Here is a 14,641-nt window from a genome sequence, read left to right as displayed (position 1 = left end):
AACTTTGAAAATGACAGAAACGGTGCAGTGCCAGTCACTTTTGCCTGAAATAGTGTGTGTGACAAATACACCAGAGGCAAGAAACAACAACACAACAGTGACTGTCACAAAAGCCTATTTACAGTATTCAGAATTAACTAACAACTAACTAACATGGACCAAAACATGTAACATGTATAAGTTACACATCAACCAAAGGAATTAACTTTTCACTGTGATCTGGTGATTTAACAACTAAACCTACGGGTGTTTTGAACCGCACAGGTCCCTCTGCCCCCTATTACTTATGTAGCTAGGGATCATGGGTTGAGAGTTGGTAAAGGGCAGGGATAGTTGGAAAAGAAGCAGATCAGTTGCTCCAGTCTAGAGCAAAGAAGGCTAATATAATCCAGAGGACCCAGGGATCAGCTGGAGCCTATCCCAGCTCTCTCTGGGTGAAAGGCAGGGGTCCACCCTGGACAGGTCACCAGTCCATCACAGGGCCACATAGAGACAAACAACCTCACACACTCACACTCACTCCTATGGGCAATTTAGAGTCACCAATCAACCAGACATACATGTTTTTGGACTGTGGGAGGAAACCAGAGTACAGTGGGTACGGAAAGTATTCAGACCCCTTTAAATTTTTCACTCTTTGTGTCATTGCAGCCATTTGCCAAAATCAAAAAAGTTCATTTTATTTCTCATTAATGTACACTCAGCACCCCATCTTGACAGAAAAAAACAGAAATGTAGAAATTTTCTGAAATATCACATGGTCATAAGTATTCAGGCCCTTTGCAGTGACATTCATATTTAACTCACATCCTGTCCATTTCTTCTGATCCTCCTTGAGATGGTTCTGCTCCTTCATTGGAGTCCAGCTGTGTTTAATTAAACTGATTGGACTTGATTAGGAAAGGCACACACCTGTCTATATAAGACCTTACAGCTCACAGTGCATGTCAGAGCAAATGAGAATCATGAGGTCAAAGGAACTGCCCAAGGAGCTCAGAGACAGAATTGTGGCAAGGCACAGATCTGGCCAAGGTTACAAAAGAATTTCTGCAGCACTCAAGGTTCCTAAGAGCACAGTGGCCTCCATAATCCTCAAATGGAAAAAGTTTGGGACGACCAGAACTCTTCCTAGACCTGGCCGTCCAGTGGCCCGACGGAAGCCTCTCCTCAGTGCAAGACACATGAAAGCCCGCATAGAGTTTGCCAAAAAACACATGAAGGACTCCCAGACTATGAGAAATAAGATTTTCTGGTCTGATGAGACCAAGATTGAACTTTTTGGCGTTAATTCTAAGCAGTATGTGTGGAGAAAACCAGGCACTGCTCATCACCTGCCCAATACAATCCCTACAGTGAAACATGGTGGTGGGAGCATCATGTTGTGGGGGTGTTTTTCAGCTGCAGGGACAGGACGACTGGTTGCAATTGAAGGAAAGATGAATGCGGCCAAGTACAGAGATATCCTGGAAGAAAACCTCTTCCAGAGTGCTCAGGACCTCAGACTGGGCCGAAGGTTCACCTTTCAACAGGACAATGACCCTAAGCACACAGCTAAAATAACAAAGGAGGGGCTTCGGAACAACTCTGTGACCGTTCTTGACTGGCCCAGCCAGAGTCCTGACCTAAACCCTATTGAGCATGTCTGGAGAGACCTGAAAATGGCTGTCCACCAACGTTCACCATCCAACCTGACAGAACTGGAGAGGATCTGCAAGGAAGAATGGCAGAGGATCCCCAAATCCAGGTGTGAAAAACTTGTTGCATCATTCCCAAGAAGACTCATGGCTGTCCTGGCTCAAAAGGGTGCTTCTACTCAATACTGAGCACAGGGTCTGAATACTTATGACCATGTGATATTTCAGTTTTTCTTTTTTAATAAATTTGCAAAAATTTCTACATTTCTGTTTTTTTCTGTCAAGATGGGGTGCTGAGTGTACATTAATGAGAAATAAAATGAACTTTTTTGATTTTGGCAAATGGCTGCAATGACACAAAGAGTGAAAAATTTAAAGGGGTCTGAATACTTTCCGTACCCACTGTACCTGGAGAAAACCCACACAAGCACAGGGAGAACATGCAAACTCCACACAGAACGGCCCCTGATGGGTTTCAAACCAGGAACCTTTTTGCTGTGAGGCAACACTGCTAACCATTCAGTCACCATGCTGCCCCCCCAGAGTAATCCACAAAAGTATTTTAGATACTATTTCACATTTCCTGTTGGAAATCTTGTCATAATGCATCACCACTGGTTTTGGCAACCTGGCAACCCAGTGGGAAAAAATACAAGCAATCTGTCTATGACATGACAAGTTGAGTGTTGAGTCATGTCTAACTATATTTAGATAGTCCAGAGTAGCTTTATAAAGCACACTGGTCTCAGTTTGTCCTCACTTTGTGTTTCCTCACCAATACGATAGCATTCATTCATGTGAGGAGTTTAGTTTCTCTAAAGCTCGTCAGGACTGTTTCCTCATTTACAGTCAATGAGAAAACACATTTAAAGTTGTTCACATATCATCCTCTTCAACTAAGTTGTATACTTCAAAACATTACCATTTTATTTCCAGGTCACAGTAAGACTACTGGACCAGAATAGGGAGTCTACATAGAATTAAGTCTGAATAAAACTGAATGTTACATTAACAGAGAGAGGAGCAAAAGTCACCATTGGTATAAAGAGCGAGGAGGTTGAGGTGGATGGGCGGGTAACAAAACACTGGACTTATTAACAAACATCTATTTCCTGTTTTACAACACCGCTCAGTGTTATTTTAGTATCATTTTATTCCAAGCTATGATCTTCTCTTAACCAAGTAGTTTTTGTGCCTCTGGTCTGATTTCATTACTGTAGCCATGATAAAGAAGGTCTGGCACATCCTGATGCAATTCTAACCCACACGTTTTGTTCTGATAGCAACTGATAAGAGCCACTGAATGCTGTAATAACATTTGAAGTGGGTGGCAAAGAGGTAGAGAATCATTATTTCTCATGTCCTTGTTGTCTTTCTGGGATACATGTTTGGGCCAAACTGTGATTCCATAAAATAATAAACATGAAATTTATGTTTTAAAGTTCTTACACGTGTCTCTTTTCAGAACGTGCCCCTAATGTTCTGTTGATGATGCTGGCCCTCCCCATTGTCATCTGTTCCTGAACACCTTGTGGTCACTTGTACATTTTAAACTCTCATCCACATTTTGCTCTTCGCAGCTAAACTCTGTTGACCCTTTATAGACAGTGGGTCATCTGATAATTCCCTGGCAGTGAACGTGACTTAAGATCTGACATCAACGTCTCAGCTGGGTGAGGTTTCCTAAAAATATCTCTGCTCTGTTCTCTAACAAAGAAAAAAAAGACAATATCCTGTAAGTCAATTGCATTTTAGCAAGTAAATCATTTTCGTCCTAGTTACAAAGTAATGTGAAGTGAATGCCGTTAGATTGTTCTGGATAAACAGACATTTTGAGCTTATGATGACGTTAGAGGAACCACATCAAGTAGCTAATTCAAAGGAGGCTCATTGAGTTGTGGATGGGGGAGGGACTTGTGACTGATGACTTCAATGTTTCTAAAATCACTGCAGTGGGAATCTTGAAAATGTGTGTTATCTTGATCTGAGTCACTGGGTGCTTTCCCAGACAATGCAGGCATCGGCGTGGGGCGATACCCACGAGAGCAGACTGTGCCTGAGCTTTCCAATATCTCCTTCTTGTGCCTGGAACCACTGACCACAGTTACAGTCTGTTGCCCTGCAGTAATCAGAACAAAACAGAAGGTTCTTAGCATACATCTATCATGAAAAAAAAAAAAAAAACCCTTGCGGCAGAACACTTGAAAACATCATGATCATTTGCTACTGTCGGTGTAATTTACTGACCTGAGGGCTTCATGTTTAACATCTGCTTTCATTCTTATAACTAGGTGAAATAAAACTCACTGCAAAACCACCACCAATAAAACATACCATTTAAAAGTCAATATAGGTCATGTGGTAAAATGCTTTGGGGCACTTCATTATCACAACATATGATCTTCTTTTTGTAATGAGTTATGTTAAGTGTCTCGGTGAGTAATGCATTCTTTATACTACACACTGCACCGCCAACCATGGGAACTTTGCCAACCAAGCTTTACGGAAGTAGGCCTATTACGTTTGTACTTTTCAACCCTCTGTCACCAGCTCAGTGAACCTGATACTGCACTGCTGCTTTTTGTTCTTCACAGGCTAATACCAAAGTGACTTATGCATGTTTTTTCTGTTTTTGCTTAAAACAACTAATATTCCGGTGTAACCCATATTCCAGAAAATACGGTAATTTAGGTTTTCCGATTAAACATCAGTCCTTATATTTGAGTTTCTGTTGCAGTGGATGGTGCAGTAACGTGGCGTTGTAGGGCCTCAATAAATAGTCCATGATGCTCCCATGAGCGGTGTCGTACAAGAGAAATGGCGTTCTGCCTATTATTTTTATTTAGTTGCACCAGCACAAAATTAAGGTGCACCCACATTTTTTTCACAGCATCTTTAGCAGTTTAACAGTCATACATATAATGGGTTGTTTTCTTTATTATAGTTCAGATAAATTTAAACAACTAATTTTGAAATGATTAAAGTGCTTGACAAAATTAAATTCTCACACACGCCTTCATGGAAGAGTCATGGAAGAGTCATGGAAGAGTCTGTGTAACCATCAATCAATACTGTACGTGACTTTTTCTCAATACTGCAATATGCCACTGCCTAACGCTGAAATGCTGCTGAGTACAACTGTGGTATCAGACTTTGTCATTATTACGTAAGAAGTTGTTCTTTTTGAACCAACATCAAAAGGGATATAACCAGCCAAACCTGTCCACATTCTCGGCTCAATTACTGTTGTCGTGATGCGAAATTAGGACTTCGATACTTCAATACCTGTAAAAACTGGAATGACACTAAAACTGAACCATCAGGAAAAGAAATGAAGATGAAGATGACAGAACATGACATTTACTAAACACAAAAACAAAAAAATCCATCTTTTTTGACAATGCCAGGGCCATCGCAAATGTGAAAAGAGGATATAAAAGAAAGAGAGTGAATTGTGTTAGTCACATGGGTAAGTTAAGAGTTAAAAGGTTAGACAGTGAAACTAATGGTGAAGAAAAGTTGCTTTCACAAATGGCATATTCACTAATTGCTGCCGTCACTCCTCAGATTATTCATACAAGTTGGCACATCTGTCAGAGAAGTGCTTCGTCTAGTTGGACGTGTTGACTCTCATGGTTTGAAACATGTTTTACTTAAATAATGCCAAAGACGAACCATGATACAGGGGGCAACAGTATCTACAATCTTGTAAAAGGAATAAATTGAATCATAGTGATTTATGTGACTGTAATTAAATACTGGGTTGTTATGGGTAATGTAGTCAGGTAATAATGTCAGTTTGACCTCACTTTCTCACCTGAACCTGGTTGTTTCCTTTGTATTCATAAAACTGAATTTTCTTTTATTTGTTGAAGAATAATAATTGCAAAGGTTTATAATACAGGTATATAATACTGCAGGTATATAATACTGCATGTTTATAATACTGCAGGTATATAATACTACATGTTTATAATACTGCAGGTATATAATACTTCAGGTTTATAATACTGCAGGTATATAATACTGCAGGTATATAATACTGCAGGTTTATAATACTGCAGGTATATAATACTGCAGGTTTATAATACTGCAGGTATATAATACTGCAGGTATATAATACTTCAGGTTTATAATACTGCAGGTATATAACACTTCAGGTTTATAATACTGCAGGTATATAATACTGCAGGTTTATAATACTGCAGGTATATAATACTGGACGTATATAATACTGCAGGTATATAATACTGCATGTTTATAATACTGCAGGTATATAATACTTCAGGTTTATAATACTGCAGGTATATAATACTGCAGGTATATAATACTGCAGGTTTATAATACTGCAGGTATATAATACTGCAGGTATATAATACTGCAGGTTTATAATACTTCAGGTTTATAATACTGCAGGTATATAACACTTCAGGTTTATAATACTGCAGGTATATAATACTGCAGGTTTATAATACTGCAGGTATATAATACTGCAGGTACATAATACTTCAGGTTTATAATACTGCAGGTTTATAATACTGCAGGTACATAATACTTCAGGTTTATAATACTTCAGGTTTATAATACTGCAGGTATATAATACTGCAGGTATATAATACTGCAGGTTTATAATACTGCAGGTATATAATACTGCAGGTTTATAATACTGCAGGTATATAATACTGCAGGTTTATAATACTGCAGGTATATAATACTTCAGGTTTATAATACTGCAGGTATATAATACTGCAGGTACATAATACTTCAGGTTTATAATACTGCAGGTATATAATACTGCAGGTTTATAATACTGCAGGTATATAATACTGCAGGTATATAATACTTCAGGTTTATAATACTGCAGGTATATAATACTGCAGGTTTATAATACTGCAGGTATATAATACTGCAGGTTTATAATACTGCAGGTATATAATACTGCAGGTACATAATACTTCAGGTTTATAATACTGCAGGTATATAATACTGCAGGTTTATAATACTGCAGGTATATAATACTGCAGGTACATAATACTTCAGGTTTATAATACTGCAGGTATATAATACTGCAGGTATATAATACTGCAGGTTTATAATACTGCAGGTATATAATACTGCAGGTATATAATACTTCAGGTTTATAATACTGCAGGTATATAATACTTCAGGTTTATAATACTGCAGGTATATAATACTGCAGGTTTATAATACTGCAGGTATATAATACTGCAGGTACATAATACTTCAGGTTTATAATACTGCAGGTATATAATACTGCAGGTTTATAATACTGCTGGTATATAATACTTCAGGTTTATACTAAAAGCTGCAGCTCAGTCAGCTAATGTTGTCTGACAGTATTCACACCATGGCACTATAACACACATACACCATGCCAGCAACTGGATTTGTTTTTCAGTTTACCTGCTTCTTCTCCTGCATTGCTTGTGTGTGCTGGAACAATGTGTTTGTGAAATGTGACATTAGTTAATAAAAGGCCTAATGATTAATTATTATCATTCTTGGGAGTGCTGAGATGAGATTTAGGTGTGTCTGAGTAAAGAAGACAGACCATGAGAAAAAAAAAACAAACTAAAACACAGCCAACACGTCCATTGTGAAGCAAAACCCTGCACACACACACACGCACACACACGCACACACACACACACCCTGCTTGATACAACATTAATTCCTAGCTATAGCTCCTACCTTTTGAAATTATTGTCATAAGCAGTCGTTTGTTTGTCAAGTCGCTCTTTGTTTGCTATGAGCACTCAGACCCTTTTATTATTTACTGAAGTTTGAGATTTCTTCATTTTTGACAGCTTGTCATACATTTTGGAATTAGAAACATATATAAGTCGCACTTTTTAAAATCTCTCTGGCTTGTTCTGCCACTAAAACACCAAAAGCACCTACCTGTGCTAATTTACAGTCATTTTGTTGGCATGTTTACGCTAAACTCTAAGTCCGAGTGTAACACAAGTGAAAACGCTGTCCAAAAGAAATATTATACTGCAAACTGCAAAGTGCAGGTGATGCAGAAAGTTGCTGTGAATGTGGCGTAGGGCCTCGAGAAATAGTTTGGGATGGATGCAGATAATTTTGTACTTGTTTGATCAGCAGCATAAAGCATAAAACTAAACTTAAAAATGGCCAATAATTAAAGTGCCTGGCAAAATGAAACGATCGCACACGTCTTCGCCTGTGTCCCCATCAATCATAAATGCTATATGCAAATTAGTGGTGATTTAGTTGTCTCCAGTTGTCCCCCCCAAGGAACTGGGCACAGACAAAATAGCAGCTTGCATTAAAATCTTTTTTCATTAGGATTATTTGAGACTTAGCAGCTCTTTCAAAATATTGTATTTAATATTAGCCTCAACTCTGCTCTGTGCCACTGCCAGGCATTGGAGTGCTTCAGGGTGGAACTGTTTTGTCCAGGCTTAGTGATTATTGCGTAAGATGTACTTCTTATTGATGTGTTATTTTTAAATCTCTTGTGTCAGTATCTGATGACATTAAAAGTGGCGTAGCCAGCCATACCCAGCTATGTTCTTATGCGTGGCATTGGCATTGTCAATCAGGGGCGTTCTAGGATTTCATCCTTAGGGGGGCTTGGCCCTCACTACTGTATGGACAGCTAATTTGAGATGGCAAATTTCTGTTGACACTGTACACATTGAATGCACAAATACAGGCTAAACATTTAAAAAAAAATGATAGAAAATACCATCTGCAACCGCCTACAAGACGCTTCATTGTCTCCCACCTCCGGCTGACATACAGCACAAGCTGTTCCACTTCTAAGACAGGATGGGATCATACATGTGCAGAATAGCAAAGAGAATTAAAAAAATAAATAAATAACAGAACCTCGGATATTTTTTTTTAAAATTAACATGTCCTGCATTTCTTTATTTTAATTTTTATTTTAAAAAGTAAAAATTACACTTTCAATAAATTTTGATAGTTGATTGTTTTAGGGGGGCTGAAATGACAGACAGGGGGGCTAAGTCCCCCTAAAAGGGGTCTAGAACCGCCCCTGTTGTCAAACCTGAACCACAGGAACTGTGTCAACTAAGCTTTATGGAAATGTTACATTTTTAGTTTTTTGCCTTTCACTGGGTCGGACTCTGACGCCATTTTCATCTCCAGTGTTTGGTCACGGTAAAGTAGGTCATGGTTTAAAGGTCATACTGGTGTGATTTGCTCTGATCTTCAATAAATAATTCTACAATCATACACACTCACACCTGTGAAATGTGAGGCGTGCCAGCACAACTAAGAACGTAATGGGTTTTTGCTTGCGTTCGACTGAATTAGTCACACTCTGCAGCCATTGTTTGTAACACCTGTTGAAATGATTGTCAGAAACAGATGTGAAACCCACCATTTGGTCAAGTTGCTCTTTGTTCACTACAGTCGCTTCAACCTTCCCCCTATTATTATTTACTGAGTGATTTATTATTACTTAGTTTTGGCAGCTTGCCTCACAGTTTGGAATTAGAAACATGCAGAAGGTGCTGTAAGAGATACAGAATACTGCTGTGAATGTGGGGCTGTGGGCCCACAAGACAAAGTTTGTGATGATGATTGTGATCAGTGTTGTCAGCTCTCTTTGCTGTAATGGAGGTAATTTGGTCATGTCCAACTGTTGGACTAATGCTGGCCTCTATTAGGATGTGGTCGGGACGATTAAATGATGTGACTGGAAAGTGTATTTCTGGGAAAACTAATCTCTTGGGTGTATATTGATGGGCTGTGGTGTTAAAAATGGCAGCCAGTCACAGTAAGTACTTTTTAAAGTATATTACTACTAAGTATATTTTATAAGTATGTAAGTATATTACTACTATTGAGCTTTTGCCTTTTTGGCATTAGGCCAGTTAAATATTTAAATTGCCATTGAAATGGTCAATTCTAAAATCTGACCACCTCAAACCAGGGTGATAAACATTTGAAAAAAATGTGCAGAAGGTAATATTATATGATTGACAGCTTGTACATACACACAATACTTATAGCTCTCAGCAATTTCAAACAACATTTTTCTGTTCGAGCTGGACCAGTCAGGGCACATACCTCTGTGAAAGTACATTCGCAGAGGCATTAGGATATTAGGACAATATTCATAAGCACATGGATGATATTTGTCATAATAGGGTGAGTCAGACAATAAGTCCCAATAAGTCCCACAGATTGTTGTTTCATATGTTTTGTTGTTCCTTGTTGCATAAGTTACATAATAGGTTGTATAATGATGTGTATCAAAAACTTAACAAGTTTTAATGTCAGTAAACGACATTGGCACATTTGTAGGTAACACCTACAAATGTGCCAATGTCGGTGTAGGTGTTACCTACAAATGTTACCTGAGTTACCTCCACTAGTGCAGGATGAGGACCCCATTAAAAATCACCTTTGTTCCAAAAGAAATGTCAACGGACTTAACTTCATTTGGATTTAATCTGTGGACTTGAAATGGACCCTAAAATATAATTTACAGCTTGTTATAGAACGTGATTAAAATCATGGGCTGATTGATTGTTAGAAAGCCGCCACTCAACAGTGGTAGTCAAACACAGTATATACAGAATATAAATTATTCATTAAATCAAATTAATTCAATAAACACCTTGTACATCTGACCAGAGCAAATTTTATTTTATTTTTTTAAATCTTTTATTCAGATGGCAACCTCAGTGTTTGTCCTTACTACTAAAACGTTGCTATGTTCTTTGTTTCAATGTTGGACATAGATGACATGAATGCTGACATAAATGCTTGTATGTGTCATAAAAGGAATGTGCACCAACGTCAGTGCAGGAATGTGAGTGTAGTTTTTTGCCATTGCTGCATTTTTTTTAAAATGGAAGCCTTTTTAGTTACAAGAACTTCAGCGTGCTGGACCCACCTGTGTGTGGTCTCATTATTGTGACGAACCTGCATAAAGAAATTATTTTCATTTGACCAGGATGTGACTGAAGCAAACACATTGTTTACTATAGAGAAAACACTAGTGGGCCTGCACAGTAACAATGATAATGATAATAATAAAAATGATAGTCATAGTATTAATATTTGTGCTGGAGTAAAATAATTAAAGAGTATTTACTTTATTGAACACAAATAGTTTGTATTTATTTGTTCCAGTGTTCATTAGTAAACTGAATAAATACGATGTGATTTCTTTTTCAGTGCATTAATAAATATCTGAATACATTTGATTTGAACTGGCTTCTTAAGAATGACAGGGGGATCGACAGTTTGTACCACGCAGGCTCAGTGTGTTGAGATTAGAAAATAAATAGTTGTAATTCTTTTGGATCACTTTAGAAAAAAATAATTTTGCTCCACCAGTTTTGATGCCTCAACATTTCACAGCTGGTTTCTCCAAACGGTTATTCTGATTAAACCTGAGAAATCTCTATCGAGGGCACCTAAGGCTCAGTTGTCACACTAATTATGAAGTGTGGACCCAATAATTCTTCTTAAAAGGAGAGGTGCGGTGTTTCTGTCATATATACATATAGAAGCACAATATCACAGGATACCAGAAATCCTTGAAGCTTAGCTGCTGGAAACACAGGTGAGGCAGGTAGGAACATCGTCCACATGCCCACACACCAGTACAACATTATTTATTGCAACACCCCCTTCACTGTGACTTGTTTGTCACAGATCCACAGTATTGTCTATCAAAGATATTGACACACCTTACTAATGACCAACATGATGATTCACCTTGAAGCAGGTGTGACAGTAGACCATGAACACAGGGTACAAAACATCTCCTCCCTAACAGGCTGGGAGTGGAAAAGCCTCCCCTTTGTCCCTAACTTGGCCATTGACATCATTTCATGCCATATTGCCCAAAGCTATTTTTTTTTTTTTTTTTTCATAGGTATGCAAACCAATTCACATCATATGAACTTCCACATGTTCTAGACAAATAGGACTGGACTCGGGTAGATACATATAATTTCTATCACTGGGCACATGTGAACGAGTACTGTAGATTACATAACAGGGCGATTTCTAGAAATTCTTTCTGTTTGGGCAGTACTGCTTCCATTATACAAATCTATTAATGAATCACGCAGGGAATATATTTGGTCAAATCAATGTTTGCCAGTTTTTCCAGTTTTGAATTTTTCTTCATCCAAGATGTTTGTACATCGCAAAGGGCCCTCTCCATGGAGAGGTCAGTGTCTTTATTAACACACTTATTTTATCTACAGTTTCTCCTTTTGTAAATCTGGACCTGCATAGTTGACTGAGGCCTGTGTGCACGGTCTGCTTCAAGATGTTTGGTGCTTTCCCACTTTCCCAGGCTTGGTAGTCTTGCACAACCTTGGATTCACAGCCCACCTATTCCCTTCCACTGCTGCAAAAACCCTCTGGTAATCTGCAATGATACAGTGGCTCGTCATACACACTTCTTATTTAGCACTGCCACCCACTGCTCACTGGCAAATTTTCTCTTGTACCTGTGTTGATTTTATAAATTTGGTTACGTGCCAACCAACACCTCGCTCACCTTCTTTTGTACACCTGCTCACGTCAAAGGTGTATGTACGTCTCACTGTCACCACCTACAATTAATAATATTTTGGAGCTGAAGTTGTGTCTGTGCTGTCATTTCTATTATTCATATAATTAGAGCAACTTCAAGTATCAACAGGGACACAGTCCACACAAAAATACCAGCACACCTCTGTCCATGCAGCATGTATTTGATGAAATTATTATTTTGATCTTCTAACCCACCAACACTGATATTCGCTTAATGCTGGGAGAATATGCCTATACATTACAGTATATATGAATTATTGATTTATTTATTTATGACGTTAATTTCATATTAGTAAAGCAGGCCTATACCTTTCCCTACGAAAACAATCAATAAAACCACTTCTACAGATTGTTAACAAAATATTTTGTCTCGCCACCTTTAAAGGTTCAGACTGTTATTAAATAAAACCACAGTGATTTTTTTGTTTTGCAACCAATACAGGCTGTATTGGGTAACCTACTGCAAACTGACATTTTGCCTGTGTTTTAATGATGAAGTTCCCCGACAGCTTTTGCTGCTATACTTTTCACCACTGCTTGACCACTGCATTTTCTTTTCCCACAGCGTATACTCATACGCATTAAGCGTATACTCATACGCCAGCGGCATTGGCCGGAAGGTGGAATTAAATGCATTTGTGTAGTTGTGTTAGATGTACACAATCATTCTTATCTCCTCAAAACCCTTCCTTTACAATTGTCATTATTATTATGTGTACATACCCCTCTGATCCGTTTCTTTGGTCAGTTTTGATACAAGAGGGCGTTAACCACAAGCTAATTCCTCTTCAGAAGAATTTCTTGTTGTTTATTGTCACACCTCATAACCACCTGGGGGAAATAATCTCAGGCTCTGTGCCCACACTTACAACCACTCTGCTCAAGAATAAAACGCTTGAGTGCAAGTCGAGTTTTGTGCAGAAACTACTATGTTTTCATAAATGACAATAATCCAGATTAAAGGATGTACAATTTTGATGTTTCTCAGTTGGCACCTCAGCATTTACAACGAGGGCACCAAAGTTCAAGTTGTCACAACAATTGTTAATGATGGACTTAGCAAAGTTTTTCATAGGAGTGGTGAGTTTAACCTGTCATAAACATAACTGTCAAAGCTTGTCAGAAAGCGTTGTAGTTTGGCAATAACTAATGACATTGCAGGCAGGTGGGGAGATTACACACATACCCCAGGGACAAGTGTACTGGTTAGTTGTGATGCAAAGGAAAGCTAATACAGAGGTTACGGCTTTATTCATTGCATACCTGCCATAAAACACATTTCAGTTACAAGTATTTCCCACAACATTGTTTCCCCTTAACCTGTAAAGTCACATGTCGTCACTACTCTCTGCTCTCGAAGATACTGTAGGACCTGAGGGATCATCAACATGACAAGGCTCACGTTGAGGGAGGTGTGACAGCAGATTACGAACACGCAGAGAAAACATCTCCTCCCTAACTGGCTGTCGCTGGGACAAAGCTACCCTGTGCCCCTAACGTCCCCTTCAACACCAGTTAATGACATATCGCAGAAAGCTGTTTAAGGTTTAATAACTCTGAATGATTTTTGCTATTCACCCTTGACCTGTTCCCAAAGGCTTCGGGGGTTAATTCTTACAGCAAATATGTTGGGAAATGTGCAGTGTGACCATACGGTCACATTCTAGTAAAGAAGTCTTTTGCAATTGAAGCACTTCCCCATCCTCATTCATGATTCAGATTTGTTTTTGGTGATGCTGTCTTTCGTTTTAGCAACCAAAGATTCTCTGGACCAACTGACACCATTTAAATATAATGTTCAGGGCAACTTCAAGCTAAATATATTTTAATATGTCAAGGGTGACTTCTTCAGATCTGGCAGGGTGAATATCACTGTCACTTTGTAATCACATAATGGCTGGAGGCTCTTGAAATAATAATACCTCATACTTTGAAATAAAGTCTTCTTATTTCACTCTGGTCCTGTTCAAAGATCTTAAAATGCTCCATATTTTTCCCTCACACCTTTTGTTTGACCTCAGCTCTTCTGATACCACTGCAAAGTATCTGAGGGTCTTTCTTTGATATTCTTATGTCTTTTTAAACAAGATAACACCTCGGAAAGACACCACAAAACGTTCTGTCACACTCTGTTCTGCTTAGTGTTTTTGTTTAGTCTGAATCTGGCTAAAACAGATTTCCCTCAGAGATTCAGAAAGATCTGAACACTGCACTAACGGTTTTCAAACATCACTTGAATCGAACAGCACTGCTCCTCGGGCACTGGCAAATGAGAACAACAGCCCAAAACAGGCAAATATACAGACACAATCAAATTCATCACTCAGGTGATTGTGATCTGCATGATTGGGCCAATCAACGAAGAGCTGGATAACACATGTTTGGTTCTCCTTCATGCAAACAGCATGGATCTGAGAGATTGCATA

This window comes from Mastacembelus armatus, chromosome 16 (genome assembly GCF_900324485.2).
Source record: "Mastacembelus armatus chromosome 16, fMasArm1.2, whole genome shotgun sequence".
NCBI lineage: Eukaryota > Metazoa > Chordata > Actinopteri > Synbranchiformes > Mastacembelidae > Mastacembelus > Mastacembelus armatus.
The sequence above is the reverse complement of the archived record's forward strand: the minus strand, read 5'-3'. Positions refer to the sequence as shown.